The following is a 17449-nucleotide window of genomic DNA, read 5'->3' as shown; positions in this document are numbered from 1 at the left end:
AGAATGCCCCGCCTAGTCAGAAATAGCGGCTTTTATTGCGTGCCAGAAGTTCACGTTTAAGGCCAGGACGTGTTCAGCACGGTCATGCCTACAGCGCCAGCGGGTGGGTCGCCGGCGGTGCTAGGTCTGCTTTAAAGGTACGTTCGATTTGCGTTCTCTGCTGCATTTTCTCTGTAAGCCGCTCCATTTATTGGAAACATCACTATAAACTGAAATTCTTAGTTAAGACACTTCGGAAAAGAAAATGACTCTCTGTTGCCCCGGGGAATGAGCAGTTACTGCAAACGGCCCCTGGGAAACCAGAGAAGTCAACCAGCCGGTGGGTCCCGGGCGCCTCCAGGGTCCGCAGGTGACCAGAGGTGCCGCGGCGCTGCTGGGGCTTTCCTGCAGGTGTCTTTACATCTGCTGAGCGAGCGGAAAATAACGTAAATCAAGCCTCATTAGTAGGGTCTTTATACCGAAAAAGGATTTCAATATCGGATGGGGTTTAGAAATTGCTTTTGTGATTTTTTCCCAGTAGTCTGGCAACATTAAAAAGTCCGGTCTTACAAAATCTCATATTTGTGACAATGTCAGCAATAATATTTACCCGAAGACCCAAAACTGCAGCGTGTGAGATGGAATGAAATGTTTTTGCGAGCCTTTATTGAGACATAAACCAACCGAAAAGCGAGTCTTCCGGGCAGGAGCAGAGATTGTCCTGCAGCAGCCCAAGAATAAACAATATAGCACCGAGACGAGATGTATAAATAGAAATAAATACAGCAAGCACAGAGAAATATGAAGCAATAGACTATAAAATGCAGCTGTACCGGGATTCGTACTGCCCAGGCTACGTGAAAACACAGCTATGGGGAAAGAGCCCTCTCCCCTATTTCAGTTACACGGATGAGCAAAGCTGTTACACTTGACCTTTGTTTCTAAATCATCCTCGGAACAACGGCGGGGGCCGTTGAATTCCCCTTGAAAAGGAGCGGAGCCGAAAGGGATCCTGGAGCCGCGAGCAGAGCCAGATCCGCGGCTGCAGCGCGGGGGTCGGGCCGGGCTGGGGGTGCGGGGGAGCGGCGCCGGCTCCGACCGGCACCGGAACCTGCCTGCGCTCTGCAGAGTGCAAAACAGAAGGGGCTGGAAGGTGAGCTCGGCTCCGTTGCCGGTGCAATAAATGACCGTACACGGAAAGGCTTTCTTCCCAGCTTTCAGTGGGGGGAGAGGAATTAAACCGATGCTTTATCCCATGGTGGGATCAGAAATCAGCTTCGTAGGAAATGCCATTGCGTTGTTCATAGGAGAAAGAGTTAAAAATGTAGAAAAACCACCACTTTGTAGCTTAAAAAAAATAATAAGGGTATCTTCCACAAAGGTACCTGGCACTTCACTGGGCGGCCAGAAAGAGCCATGAATTATTATCTGTTTCCTAAAGTGATGAAATTCTCTAGAAAAGAGCGAGGGGAGGAAAGCTCCTGCATTTATTTGTGAGGACTGTTATACTGTGTATGGCGGGGGGGGGCGGGGGGGAGAAAAACCAGCGCACAAAACAGCGTGGGGAGAGAAAGAAGATTTCTCACCGAGTCTCAATACAGCGCCCGCCACACGCGCACTCAAAATGTCGGTGCTCCCGGAGGGCGCCCCGGGGAGGGCGCGTCGGGGCGGCCGGAGGTGCGGGGCAGGTCGGGCGGCCCCGGGGAGCGCGGCCGGGAGCGCGGCCTGCGGGCGGGGGGGTGCGCGGGGCTCCGAAACCGTTAGGTTGTCTCCGTGGGTTCCTCTCCCCTTTCTCTTCCTGTCCAAATATTTTTAAATTTACGCGCCTGAAATAACAGTCTGATTGTATTTATTGGGCTTCCTCCGCGGGCTCCGCGCCGCTCCGTCCCGGCCCCGCCGCGAGGGCCCCGGGCGGCCCACGCAGTGTCCGCGCAACGTCCGCGCCCCGGCCGCGCCGCCTCCCGCGCCGCCGCCCGCCCCGCAGCCGCGTTTCTTCCAACGCACGCTTTTTGGTTTTAAATTTTCTTTCTTTTCCTTTTTTACCCCCTCCCGCCCCCCCGCAGTCGGGACTTGGAGCCTCCTCAGTGTCACCCGACGGCTTCGCAGCCCCTCGGCCGCAGTGAGTACAGCGAAGGGACCTGCAGCTGCCGGGGGTGCTGGCGACACTCGCTGCGGCTGCTGCCCGGGGCTCCCGCTGCAGAGCCGGGGCTCCCGCTGCAGAGCCGGGGCTCTGCTCCCCACCCCAGATTTCCGAGATGCAGAAGCATCTTCCCCCAGCGCAGCCCGCGTAGAAGGCACGAAGCAGCAGGTTCGCCTCCAGGTTTCCATTAAAAACGGGAAGCAAGGTGCGTCTCCCAGCCGGAGCTTTTCAGAACCGTTTGTTACATTTGAAAATTACAGACAGGCGAAAGAGAGCGGGGGGGGCGGGGGAGGGGGGGGAATCCACGGTTCTTGGTTTCTGTGTCACAGAGGCGAGGAAACGATCTTCGGATGTAAACTACATGTAAACTGCATTTCTGATAGCCAGATGTGCCAGGTCCGGCTCTGCAGAGCCGAGTTGCAGAGAAGTTAACTTCTGCCATGGCACGGAGTGGTAAGATGGCTCCTTGCATTCTGGAGAAGCACTAAGTACGAGTCACCAGGGACGTTTTACAGTGCTAAAGGTTACTGCTCGTCCTTTCGTACTTTTCCCCAGAACGTTTGAATTACCTTTCAGCACAGTATCAGTTATAATTGTGCGACGTTCATCTTAAGGAACTACGGGGAAGGGAAATCTCCTATTCTGGATACTTTAGAATAACCTTGACCTTTCCTTAGTGCTTATCCTGAGATAAGTCACACGGGAAAGCAGGGCATCGGGCAAGGCACCTGCAAAAGCATAAACGAAACGTCTCTATGTTCAAACCAGTGTTAAAATCGCTTCTGAATCCCACAGAACAAAGGGCACTGAGGGGCTAACATACAATATCTAGAGCTCGCTGGCAAAATTCGGTCTGACACATCGGACCCCGAGTTAATTTCCTCAGCCCGAGATGCACTTTCTGCCGTTTTTCGGCACCACTGCAGCCGAACTGCCAAACGGGGTAAATTCCCCCCGAAACAAACCGAATCAGCCAGAAGTATAATCAGCTTTTCAGGGAAGTACGAGAGCACTGAACCATGTTTCCAGTTGCGTTTCTTTGTTCCTCTGTAGCTGCTCTCTGATATTTGTAGAAGTAATTAGGAGGGCCACTGGTATTTATCAGTATTTTAAATAAAAAGCTTCATTCTCTGTAGAAAGGATGAAAAGCTGTGTTTCACAGTTCAGCCACTAAAAGGTTAAAGTCGATTCCCAGCTCCTGGTGCAAATTCTCCTTCAGCAGATAGTGCCTATCAAGATGGTCTTTCCTTCTCCTGTTACACCCCGAGAGCAGGAAACGGGCAGCATTTATATGGCAACACAGCCCTCTCCACTCCGCAATATTAAGATTATTGTCAACACAATGATATTCTAATGAGCACTTTGATACACGGAGCTGATGAACGTTTAAAGGAAAAGACACTCGCACAGCACAAACCACAATAAAATGCGATGCCCTGCAGGAACACTGGGTATTCAAAAGCTTTTCAGGGTTTGACCCTAATGAAACACAAGACCAGCCCTGGGTGCACATCGCATTTACATGCAGAGTATACTGCAGGCCAGAACGAGGGCTTCTGCCGAACTTAACTGCAATTTTCTGGTGAGGCCTTAAGTTACTGACATCTATTCCGACAGAAACAGGGTCAAACCGAAAAGAGCTTTCTGCTCCGGGGACCTGAGTGGGGGTGACGTCCCACCCCTGGGACACCTGCACTTCCCACTCAGGCGGGACACGATGGGAACGCGTCATGAACTGTTTGTATCTGGTAATGCTGCAGAACGGGCAGAGATTTTCGGGGCACACAGGCTAGAACACCATCGGGCCTGAACACTGAGCTGCTCATCGTCAATACTTCCTACAGACCGGCTGTATTTTTTAATACATTTTCTGAAAGGAGGAGTACACTGCTGGGAAAAGCAGCTGTGTGTCTGGACACAGCACAGGCCTTGAGGGCATGGCTGCAGGTACACAAGCAAAGCTGTATTTAATCTCTCTAGAGGAATTTTATAGAGAACATCTGTGAAAGAGAAAGGTGCATTTTTTCCACAGTACTGTAACTTTTCATGGTGTCACCTCCTTGCACCAACATACGTGCTCTGAACAGTGTGAGATCTGTGGATTTGTCAGATGTTGTTTGTTTTAGGTCCTGTAAAATAAGGGCTTCAGACAAAAAGCTGTGTTACCCTGTGATATATTCACAGTATTGTATTGGAATGAACAACAGTTTCCTTCCTGTACGAGCATTTTAATTTATAGAAACATATTGTTTTGGGTAAAGAAGGCAGTAGATAATTAACTGTATTCATTTAATCTAATTATAGGCCTCTGAGGCAAAAAGCTGACACTTTTCATTGTGGTATATTCAGAGAAGTTAATTGAAAAAACATTGCAGCCACAAGGCATAACATGCCCATCGTATATTTGATACTAATTCTTTTCTCAAAGATGGGATGAATCTGATGCTCGCTAGAGATAAGGATTACTGTTACTCATCGAGTAAGGCGAAGTCTGGGGAGGCTCGTTATGCAACGCTGCTGTGCACTGCAATATCTCTGCAATTCCGCAGCTAACCACAGACAACTTAATTTGCCAGATTGTGAGATGGTTTTGTAATGTACACAAGTATCTCTTGCAAATTAAGGAAAGACTGAACGCATTTTCAGCTGGGATGTAGGTCAGACCCCGAGCAGGGATCCGCCTCAAGCGCAGCTCGATGTGTCAGCCCTGAGCTCTGGTCAGTCTTTAGGAGGAACCGAGTAGTGACAGCAGCCTTACTTACCCCTAGGAGCTGTTATTTGGAGTGCAAGTCATGATTTTAAGCTATCAGTATGACAAACAGACAAACAGACAGCAAATCAACATTTGCAGCTCCCAAGTATATAAACATAAATGCATGTCAGGCCATTTGCAGTTTCAGAGTAATTTTTCCCATCACCTGATACACACCAACAACTTAATCTTCTGACAGCAGTGCTACTTTCGTTCTCAAAAGGAAAGTAAAGCAGCTCAGCTCTGCAAAGCTTCCCTTGAGCTGACAGGGAACAGACCAGGCCTGCTGGTGTGGGGAAGCAAATGCCATTTATGTTAAAGAAATTCCCGTTTGCAAGTGGAATTATCAGGTTAGAAGCAGATATCACCGTTCCCCGGTTCCCGGTGGGTGACAGCGCTGTGGTGAAGCACGGTTCGTTCCCCGAGAGGGGCTGTGAAGCGCTCCAGCGGGCCGGCCCGCGCAGGCCGAGCCAGCGCCTCGCTCGCTGCCAGCCCCACATATCAGCTTTACATTACTCAGAATATCTTCAAATGTATTTTGCAGAAGGATTTTTTTACTGCGGTTAAAAGCACAGCATATTGCACTTGAGGAACTTCAAATGTTTGTTAATAAAGTCAGAGGAAGCCTGAAAAGTAAACAGACAGTGACATGCGGTCACCCTAACTCCAGAATTCTGGCTCGAGAGATCCAGAATATCGATAAAGCAGCTCTCTAACAGGAAAAAAAGCATGGCTATAGATGCTAGCCGTACCCGATCCCTATTCCTATACCTTTACAGATAAATCACAATTTGCATTGACATCTGACTCAAAAGTCAGCCTGTTCTTAGAGTTCAGTCTGCGCCCATGCTCCTCCTCTCCCCTCGGTGCTCTCAGCTCCTCTTCCTCCTGCCCTCTCCTTCTCCCCTGGGCTGTCTCAGGCACCCCCAGCCCTCGCTCTTCCTCACTGGCTTTATCCGTCTCTCCATTCCCCGCTCCTGCCTCCTTGCAGTTTTCCATTTCCATCTCCTACTTTCCTTCGTCTGACATCCACCCTCTCTATTTTTTTCTCTTACGCATTTCCTCTGGCATCTTATCTTTATCTCCACTGCCTAACACTTCACATCCTCTCGCCATTGCCCAGCAGCATCTCATTATGTCGATACGTATTATCTTTTTTGTTCTAGTAATGAAGAACTGCTTCCACAACTGATTTCTGCCCACGATGTCCTAGCTGTCACAGAAGTCCCAGCACTGGTCAGTGATAGTTGTCTCCCTGGCATCTCCAGCCTTCCTGTCCTTCTGCCTCCAGCTTTCTGCTCCTGCCATGCTCTGCTGGTTCCAGGCCTCCTCCCAACTGCTTCATCCTCATCACCCACCCTTCGCCGCCTCGGCAGCAAGTGAGGGAGCGATGAGGGCACGGGAGGGTCTCCCCGCAGCCAGCGGGGCTGGGATCGCGGAGGAGTGGGCGGGCGGGCTGGCTCTGCACAGGAGCGATGAGGGCACGGGAGGGTCTCCCCGCAGCCAGCGGGCTGGGATCGCGGAGGAGCGGGCGGGCGGGCTGGCTCTGCACAGGAGCCGCGGTGCTGCCCGCCCAGCGCCCAACGGGCCCGTCAGCACGGGCGGCTCTGCAGCTGCCCAGTGCCGACCATTCTCAACCCATCACGTGAAAACGGAGATTCTATGGAGCCTTATGACTTTGTTACGTTTGGATGCACAGCTGTGAAACCACAGCAATGGTGCTGGCAAACTTCACGTTGCTGCTCAGAAGTTACACGGATGAAACTAGTCCAGTGACGGGTGTTCCATTCCAAATTCCTTCTGCAGAGAAACGGGGATACTGACACTTCTGAATGAAGCAACCAGATTATTATTTTTTAATAGGGGCAAAATATTTTTTTAACCTTGCTCTTGAAAATGAGTACAGTGGTTTAGCTGGAAACTGCCAAAAATTAAACCTGGGGCAGATGCTTGGCTTGGAAATTACCAGCCCAAACAGTTACAAGCAGCTGAAAACAAGATGTTATTATGAAGCACTGGACAAGATGAAGCGGAGCAGTTCCACGGCTTTGGCCTAAATGTGGAAGATTTTTAAGTGACCTGTAATGAATTTCTTAATAACAACTTTGTTGAAATAAGCAAAACTAAGTCAGATTTCACATTTTTGGGTGAAGACATTTCCTCTGAAAATAAAGGTTATGATCCAGAGGGCTCTGATGAGAAGAAGGAGAGGGAGGAGAGGGGGATGGAGACCAGGAGCACTGGAACCGAGGGCTGGAGTGGTTTCCTTGGGAAAAACAAGGAAGAACAAAAGAACTCAAAAGGTCTACAGAAGTGCAGAAACAAATGACCCCAAGTATTCTGTAGAGATGAAACTTCACGGAAACAGCAGAGGGAAGGGGGGAGATTGCTTCTTGTGGGAGAATCAACAGAAAGGGAAACACGCACATCTAGTTAGCCCTGGGGTTCAGAGATACCCTGGCTCTGCTCTGCATGCGCTGCTGGATTGAACCCACAGAATGAAGCAGGGACCCTCGTGCCTCGCGTCACACTCACCTGCTGACTCCAGCGCTCCCCCGGGATCCCCAGGGCAGGGGCACGGCCCCGGGCATCGCCCGCTCTGTGTCACACTCACCTGCTGACCCCGCTCTGTGTCACACTCACCTGCTGACCCCGCTCTGTGTCACACTCACCTGCTGACCCTGCTCTGTGTCACACCCACCTGCTGACCCCGCTCTGTGTCACACTCACCTGCTGACCCTGCTCTGTGTCACACTCACCTGCTGACCCCGCTCTGTGTCACACTCACCTGCTGACCCCGCTCTGTGTCACACTCACCTGCTGACCCAGGGCAGGGGCACGGCCCCGGCTGCCGCCACTACTGCCGAAGCTACTTCGCATTTTAAGCTGTCGTTGCACTCCTTTGTTGCGGATGAAAGTAAGAGTAAACCTGCCCATTTCATCTCCATCAGTCTCTGTCCACCATTTTAACAGCAAAATTACACTAATGCTGTAAGCCTCTGTGCAGTTAAATATTCTGAAACATCTTGCACAGCCTGTGTTTGAAGAAGTCTGGTTGCATTTCAGCAAAGTGCTTTTATGTTAATGATTATGGTTATATAAATTATAGTCAAAATGGTGACGTGGGATAACACTGCATGAACAGTGTGACATGAAAACTAACTAGAAAGAAAACCATCTGTCTTCATAAACACAAAGCTGAAAATTCTCGTTAGGTGCTGTTGCTCGGCATACAAGTTAGTTTGGCTTTCTTGAAAGTGCATGTGTTCAACACGGCTAGATTTCTTTTCAGGTTTAATATTAAGCCTGAGCTGGCAGTGCTTAGTGCTGGGACCACTTCAACATTGACATAACGTACCTAACCCTTAATGGTATTTTATGCTCAGCACCTCCTTCCATTTGATACAGTTTCACCTTTTTTCTAAGCAGGAAAAATGAGGTTTCAGGATAGCAGAAAACTTGGCCTGACAACATGATCTAACGAACCACAAAGCAGCCTTCAAAGAGCAAAAGTAGCAGGAAGTTCTTTCATAGCAGGTATTAAAAATAGACTGCACCGAGCCCTGGAATGCACACAGCAGTTATGTAACCATTTTTCAGTGACATGCATTAGGAAATATTCTCTGTAAGTGATTTTTCTTCCTAACACCCAGTTCACTTCTCTGAGATTTGGAAATTCTCTACATGGATTCTTCTAAGAAGCCTAAAATTATAATGTTCATTTGAATAACCTATCAATTAGCAAGCCACATAATGACACCATCTAATGGCACAATTGAAGTATTTGAATTTAATATACCATTTTCCTAATGGTACAATATGAAACAGAGGATGGAATAAATTTTTTCTTCCCCACAAGTTAGACTTGATTTTTTTCTGACAATGTAATATTTTTGCACTGGAGGCATTAAAAGAGAGACCTCAGTTTGGCTAAATTTCTCCAATGATGAGCACTCTGGCTATCCTGGAGCCCTGACAAGGCTTTCAAACATCTCAGAAAGGATCACTGGTTATCAGGTGCCTTTTGTAACCGGGAGGAACCCGTGGAGGACGGAGAGAGGCCAGAGGGGCCGTGTCCAGCTCCAGCACACTGAGGAAAGCGAGCGGTACATTGTTCTGTAGAACACGTTCTCGGACTTGCTCCCAGAGCCCGAGCAGCTTTCCCAGAGGGCTCTGGATCCTCGCAGTCTCATTCGAGAAGGTAGTAAAGGAGATGGAAAAGAATTACCGCCTGACTTTGATTTCCACAGTCCTGTTGTTTTCTTGGATTACTTAATTGTCAGAACAAATCTGCATCATCCTTGGCCTATAGCAAGAGTACCATACAAGGCGGGCAGCATCGCTTTGTCTGTCCATAGCCCCAGCTGCCTTTTCTAACTTGTCTGCTAAAAGACACAAGCCTTACCACAACCGTTAGACTCCCAAGGCCACCATGAACTTATCATTAACATCATTAATTTCAATTTCTACTTCAACGGGAGCAGAATTCCCTACAGTGAAGGCTCACACACCTGTCCCGCCACAGCAGGTACCCAACCACCGTGTCTGTACTTCCTGGGCTGCCACGTATCCAGATGTGCCCAGGAGCACGGTGACAGACAGGTCCGTCACCCACTCGCGGCAGTGACGGACAGTGATAGGAAGGATTATGGTGGGTGAAACTCTGCCCACGTTTTGGCTCCTACTAACAAGTTTTTCCCAATTAATGTAATGGAGATTAAGTACCAGGAGACCCCAAATGGTCGGCTATGGCCATGGTAAAGCAATATCAATCTTTTTCTGAGACGAGCAGAGCTCCACTCTTAGTGTTGGGTCTGGCTTTCCTGAGATGTCTTTAACATATTTTCAAAGCTGGAAACACTTTCCGTGGAGCAAGTGAAGCTCCACACTGTTCTTTCTGAGAACACAGAAAACCAAGCAGATAAAATATCTGATATATTTTCGCTGTTTACTGTTCTACAGAATGGCGGATTTTTTAAAAATCCATATTTGATGTGTGAAAAACCTGTGCACCATTCAGGATATTTCATTTGGGAGAGACAGCTGAGGGAGAACAGGCTCCGGGAACACGCCAGCCCCTCCTGGGGAGCCCGTTTGCTGACACACAACACGCACCTTGGCTGGCGGGCGGAGGGAAAGGCAAAGGGCGCAAGAACCCGTGCAGAAATCTGTGTTAGAAGAAGTAAGGAAGTGAGCACCAGGGTTGAGAGCAAAGTTCTGCTTTTCAAAAGGACGAAAACATAAATTTTGAAGATCAAGGTGTCTTTAAGGCCATAAAATGAAGGAAAAACTGATTAAATGATCAACAGATTCATTTGCTTCTAGATGCTGTTATACAAACACATTTTGGGGAACCCAGTGCCTAAAAAGTAACTTGTGAATGAGTCAATACTTATTTTTCTACACTGATATATGTGCAAAACTCGAGCTGCTTACGAGGGGAGGAACAGGGTTTCACGCACGGCACTCAGTGGTGCTGCAGGTACGGGAAGGCACCCTCATCATTCAGCCTGATCAGTTTACATGAACTGAAGCAAGTGACATCCTGCTGTTATCTGTGAAATAACATTTCTTCCATATTTTATGACTATTTTCATATAAGCAAAAAATGCCTTGAAACAGACTTCATCCATTTTGAGGAAAGGGCAGAACTGCAGACTCCCGTTACAGCAAATTTTTCTGTAAGCTGTACTTCAGTTATTTGTGAATATTTCTGAGTTGTACTGGATATATTCACTTACCTTTTAAATGAGACCTGCTGTCACGGAGTTCGATACAGAAGGCCAACATTTCAAATACAGTTGTAAATGAAAGCTGCTACTGTGGCTGAACTTAAAACCTCAAGTCTTTTCTGTCCCTGCACAAACACGGGGAAACTTATCTGCACATTTCCTTCTTTTTCCAAAATTCGCTGCTGTTTTGCTTGCAACCTTCCTTTGGTTTACATACTTTCATTCTCTTCATTAAAGCTGCCCATGTGTCTATAACATCAAGTCCCATTGTCACATTGATAAATGGGGCAAATTTGGCATCACCTATGAAGAGCAGAGCAAAGCTCTGCCCCGTGGCATTTCATCCGCTTTCCAGAAAGGGAGAGATTATCCTGTAGCATTTACACACACACTCTATCGTCATAGCGAGAAGAGATTCTGAGTTTTGCACTGTTTGTTGACTATGTACAACAGAAGAACAGATCCAAGGTTGGGACAATTAACAGGATGTCTTTAGAAGATTTTTATTACATTAATCTTTTACTTGAGCCAGCATTCCCCTTGAGAGGAAGAGAAATGATGCTGAGACAACTTACTATTGCAAATTAATTGTATGGTCTCTTTCCCAAGCATTTAATTTGGCCAGAGCAACCTGTTTAACTCAGACAAGTTGTCAGAAAGTGACACAAAAGAGAAACCAAGTTCTTTAAGAGGTGGCCAGTGCTATTAAAGGGATGAAGGGAAATGGCTGGCATTATTGCTTTTGTACAAATAAAGCCTCTTCTAAGCAGGGTAAGCGAAAACCAAGGGATTTAACTGCACCAAAATTCATGCTACTTGAGATCTTTTGGAAATGCTGAGTGAAGAGGAACTGTGGACTGGAAAAGACGACTCAGAGGTCAGGCTTCAGGCGGCAAAAGCAGATGAAACATAAAGACAAAACCCCAACATTCTTCACTTCTCATAACAGACAAGTCTAAAATTTGGAATATAAGTTTGGGATAGGAATTGGGATAGATGCACCTGCCTAAACCTCAGCCATCTACTTACAAGGCAGGTGTCTCCACCTGTGCGAGCACAGATACACCTGCTTTGTGAAAAGGACAATACATCAGGTCCCTGATGCTTCCAAGTCAGCGTGTATGAATTTAATCTTTCACAGCATGGTTCAGCTTTTTACTTTTTCAGCTTTGGCATTCTAGGAGGTATTTGCACGCCCGTACCCCTGGCTGGAGTCCCCTCTTGCTGTGTGGGCCACTGCGATTAAGCGATCTTGGGTCCTTGACCCATTGCCTGGGCTCTCCCAGCCGCTGCCTCGGTTCTTCTCTCACAGCTGGAGGGATTTCAGCTTTGCAAAGTCCAGTTTGATTCAGTCTGCCAACGCAGGAAATTATATCCATCAGAAAATCTTTTTGGAGTCCACAAAGGTATAATTTTACAGTTAAATACATCACATTTTTCTGGGAAACTTAAAGGCAGTGGATAATGGAGAGAGATTAGGATTTGGCATTTTATCAGACTCTCAAGGAATCTCTCTCTCCCTGAGTAAACTCAGTCTCACCGCGAATATTCATTGTTCAGGAAGCAACATTTAACATTTTCCACGCCAGGAAGAGTTCTGCAGAGTCCTGCAGCAGAAGGGGGTGTCACCCCAGGACGTGTATACACCCCAGGGGGGTATCAGCCCAGGGCGTGTATATGTCACCCCAGGACGTGTATACACCTCAGGGGGTGTCACCCCAGGACGTGTATACACCCCAGGGGGGTATCAGCCCAGGACGTGTATACACCCCAGGGGGTGTCAGCCCAGGACGTGTATACACCCCAGGGGGGTATCAGCCCAGGACGTGTATACACCCCAGGGGGTGTCACCCCAGGACGTGTATACACCCCAGGGGGTGTCAGCCCAGGACGTGTATACACCCCAGGGGGTGTCAGCCCAGGACGTGTATACACCCCAGGGGGTGTCAGCCCAGGACGTGTATACACCCCAGGGGGTGTCAGCCCAGGACGTGTATACACCCCAGGGGGTGTCAGCCCAGGACGACTCCCCGGACCGGTCACTGCCCGCAGCCGCCGGACCCTCCGCAGCGCAGGCAGGCGCCAGCACACACTCCTCACAGGGGATTCCTTCTCGAGTACAGGACACAGACACTGTAGTTATAGGGAGTAGGAGACTAATAGACATGAATACAAATTTAGAATGTATAAAATTCTTATCCTGGTGTATTTTGAAGATAATCAGTCCCCATTTTGTCAACGTGTCCTGGAGATGACTTATTTTCAGAGAATCACCTTTCACAGTTTCAGATTCCAGAGAAACACGATTTACTCCCAGAAGTTTGGCGATTCCTTTTACTAAACTGACCTTGAAGAAAATCTCTGTCTTGTTCTGTGCCTCCTCTCTTCCCTTCCTGCCTCCCCTGACGGCTCCTGAGACGCCGGCGCCACCGGTGGCCCTGGCTCGGCAGGCTCCGGGCTCCCTGCCCTCTTCGCTGGGCACAAACCGCTCCAAAACCTTCCTCAAAAATGCTCATCTGAATCTTGATACCAGATACCCATTCGTTTATTAAGAGCAAATACAGCAGACAACTAATGCTGCACTTCTTCTGTTCTTCAAACCTGCTGCTAACAATGAAGAAGATGATGTCATTCCCTGGATGTGACAAAGGACCAATATTACATGCAGTAAAAACAATGAGTCAACAGTTTCTGTGCCCTTGAGGTCAAAGCATTCAACAGTTTTGGAAGCAGGCTGTTCTTTCTGTGCACAGAGCTGGTAGCTGTGTATCAATACAAAATATGTAACATCAAGATACAATTTTTTAAAAGACACTTTTTAAAAATTTCAGAGTGTTTTAAACTCTAGCTGAAAATCCAACTGAAATATCTTATAAACTAACCGACACAAATTTTCCCCAGATATGCTAAGTATAACATTGCAAAACACTTTCTTTTGGTCAAAAATACATTATCTATGTTATCATTTGTACTATCTTGAGAGGCACTTGGCAATCACAATTCCCAGTAATGCCAGTAAGAACCGTGAGTATTAATGTGGCAACTAAATACTATGAAATGTTCTGGAGATATTTTGTAATGGTCTGAAAAATAAGAAAGACCTTTTACATGGAAATATGTTTTGAGAGGCAACAGAAAGCAAGGAGTCTAGCAACCCAAGTTTCCCAGATTTCCTGGAATACATGGAATATTGACCAAGTCCTGGCCACCTTCAACCACAGCTGCATCCCGCTCAGGCCAGTGCAAGAAATACCTCGTGTTGATCCTGATCCTTTCTTCAGGGAGTCTAAAAGCATTACGGAGGATTATCATCCTCCTCCTACAGACACAGATACTGAAGCACGGGGAAGTGGCAGCTCAAGGTCATTTAAAAGTCAGGAGAGCTTGGAAAAGAACCCAGATTTCTCAATCCCCGTCCCGCTCTCTGCCCACTGGGCTGCAATGCCTCGCTGAGTATCTGCTCGATACAGCTCCTTTTCAAAACCAGATAGAATTTAACAACTTTGAGAAGTTTTCAATTCATCATATTGTTGTCTACAATAATTTTACTTTGTGGGAAAATAGACTTGCCTAATTAGATCAGGCTGCTGACACAAAATCAAGTGCAAGGGAATCCCAGGCCAGCTGCAGTTGCTGTTCCTCCGTCCCTGTAATACCAAATTCAGAGACAGGAGAGCAAACTGGATTGTACCTAGATGGGTGTCTATGTAGGAAGAAATATAATTTTGTCTGCACTGATGGCAGCTGACAGTGTTTTGGATTAAAATGAGTCTTAGTGTAGAATAAATAACATTCAGCATCCTGACAATTAATTGAAATGAAACCTTAGACTCTGAATCCCAAGGAATTTCTTCTGGCACACTGACAAAAGTGCTAGATGAAGTTTCCTCAGTTCATGCTGACTGCTTTCTGTGTCACCGAAAATAACGGCAAATATCGGCAAACTTGTGCCGCAGATCCCAGGCACAGCTGGCTCCTCAGCATCCCGGCAGCTTTAGTGAAGAAGTAAATGCAAGAGGCACGGCTCAATTTGATCTTGAAACTCTGTGTCTTCTAATGCTTAAGAAACTCTTATTGTTTAGACATTTAAACCAAATATTTGAGGCCTAAAGAGATCTCAGGTGTGTTAGAGATATGTCATACTGCTCAAGCAAGATGAGGAAGGTTCTGAGTTATCCAACAGCCCCAAGGGCTCTGGGGCTCCGCAGGGGTCCTTGCAGATGACAGAACCCATGGGATTTTAGTGACAAGGACTTGTTACTGCACTTCAATTGAAACATACACATTTCCACCAAAAATTTAGTGACAAGTTGCTTGTACAAACTCAAAGAAAACCAGACAGATTTGAGACAAGGCAAAATGAAGACGCTAAAGCAACTTACAGAATTTCCTTGGGATATCCCGAGCTAATTACAAATCGCATGGCATGCAGTCTGGTGTGCTCATTTCCATTGTCATTGATCCTCCATACTCGTGATTAGGGAAGTACACAATGATTCTGAGGTCGTGTAAAAGAGTGATGAAATACATCTCCCACGTCAAACAGACAGACATCACAATCTCTTTTTGAAGCCATGAGATATTTTGCAGGCAACATCTCTTAGTGCTCAATGAAAGGCAGTATCTGAACGTTCTGCAGAAAGATTCACACATGCTGCAGCTACATTAGGTGTGCTGTTCGACAGAATACATAGATTTGTTCCTTCCCTGTGATTCATGCAAATACAAATATAATTAATTATGTTAAAAATATTATTGGTCTATTTAATAAGTAGAATTATGAAGAAGAAATAAACATAGGGGCCCATATCCTAGTGTGTTCCAAGAAGGGATCTTCACCTGACCTTTGCTTTCATAGCCCTGATCCCAGCAACGAACTTGGAAAACTTGCATAACATTAAGTACTGCAAGTACTATTGAAGCTGCTCCTTTGTTCAACAGGATATGACAAGCTGACACCAGGGACAGAGACTCCTGTCCAAGAAAGTACTGAAGATCATATTTCAAATTAAACATATCTTCATGTTATCTCGTAAATCAAAGCTTACCTAAGCAGGTGACACTTACAAAAGATAATATAATGAGCCTCCCCTCAAAGCAAAGGCACGTTAACTTCTAGGCATCAGCTCCCTTATCATTTAGAATTTGTTGCTAATATGACATCTGACAAAACCGAAGTTTTGTTCAGTGTTAGTTCGACTGTCAGCACAAAACTTTCATGTCAGTAGCATTTATAAATTCATAAAGAAAAATGTATTATTAATGTTAAATATTATAGGTACAAAATGATAAAAAGCTTTTCATGAAATTGTGAAGCAAATCATTAGGCTTTGGGCTATTTTGTATATATGTTTATCACATCAGCATTAGATCCATTAGTAGGGCAATCCTTTCTTATATGTTGCAGTGTCTATTTAGAACCTCACTCAGAACTATCATTTAAGAAATCAATTGACACAGTATAGCAAGATACTATTGATCTTCAACAGTATTGCAAGATCCAGGATCGCAAACAGGAAAAGTATCAAATAGCATCAACTCTGATTCTGATTTCACCCCACAATACAACTAACATCGAGCTGCAGTATGGATATAGATCTAGCTATGGCCTTGGGGCTTATATTTTTTCAGATGTATTAATTTGTTTCACAATTCTACTGTTACTTTTTCTCATTTATTAATACGGGCAAGGATGTTTCATAATATTCAAACAAACAAAATATTTAGCTGGAAGGCCTTTTGAGAGGACATTGTACGTTCTCCTCTAATTATTCCATAAAGTTACAGCTCTGTCTTATATTCTCTTCCCTTGTAATTTTCTGTTGCTGGGAGGAACAAGACCGAAACTTTACACCAGTTTTAATCTGTTTTCCCTGGTGAAACAAGGTAAGTAGGTGCAGCATGCCCATAGCATCCTCTCTGTCCAGGTTGAACCTGGGAGGCCCCCGACTCGATCGGTGATTTTCCGAAGTGCACGGACAGGTCTGAATCCCACACTGTCCCAGGGAAATGGCGAGAGAGGCTCCGAGAGCGGAATGAACGTCACCTCCAGCTGCACGGCTGAGGATGAACCCAAACCCCACGTCCTGGGAGCAGCGGCAGGAACAGACGCCTCTTTTCAGGTCAAGGTTGGAACCAACGTGTTCCTGCACTGCAAGACAGGGCTTGTTGGGGATGCTGGATGGAGAACAAGCCTGTTCCTGAATCCAAGGATTAGACAAGCAGGCATCGAGGGACTTGAGGGAAATGGGTACGGCGGGCAGGCTTTCTTATTGAGCTGAAGGACTAGGGCAGGTTTTTAGATGGCATAATTTTCTTGCAGAATACATAATCTGCCCTATCAGTTAATGGAATTATTACCCACTCGCAGCATTCTACGTAGCTAGAATGGTATTACTCATTCTCCTTAACAGAAACCTAGTATTGTGGGTTTGGTGACACACTGAAAATGTATTTTGATCTTTCTTGTGTTTTCAGATTGAAACGTACTGTCTCCTTCCTGATCTTGGATTAGAGCCCATACTGAAAACAATTTGTTTAAACTGATTAAGAATACAAGTTTATGTAGATTTATTTGCAAATGCTGGTTATGGGCCTCCCATAATGAATCAGCATTTTCCTAAAAGTCTTGTTAAGCACTAATTAGGAACTTGTCTATTTTCTCTTGCAAATGCATATTATGTGTGAGTTTTTCAAGAAGAATAAAATATTGCTTTTCAAACAGCAGTGGCTGCTATCACTTCAAGTGTGCTTATATGTATTTCCTGTGCTTAGATACAGCCCAGCAATAACAATACCACAATTACCAGAATGTATAATCTATAACGTAGTCCTGTGTAAATCAAC

The sequence above is a fragment of the Streptopelia decaocto genome (assembly GCF_964273445.1).
Source record: "Streptopelia decaocto genome assembly, chromosome: 5".
Taxonomy (NCBI): Eukaryota; Metazoa; Chordata; class Aves; order Columbiformes; family Columbidae; genus Streptopelia; species Streptopelia decaocto.
Note: the sequence above shows the minus strand (reverse complement) of the source record.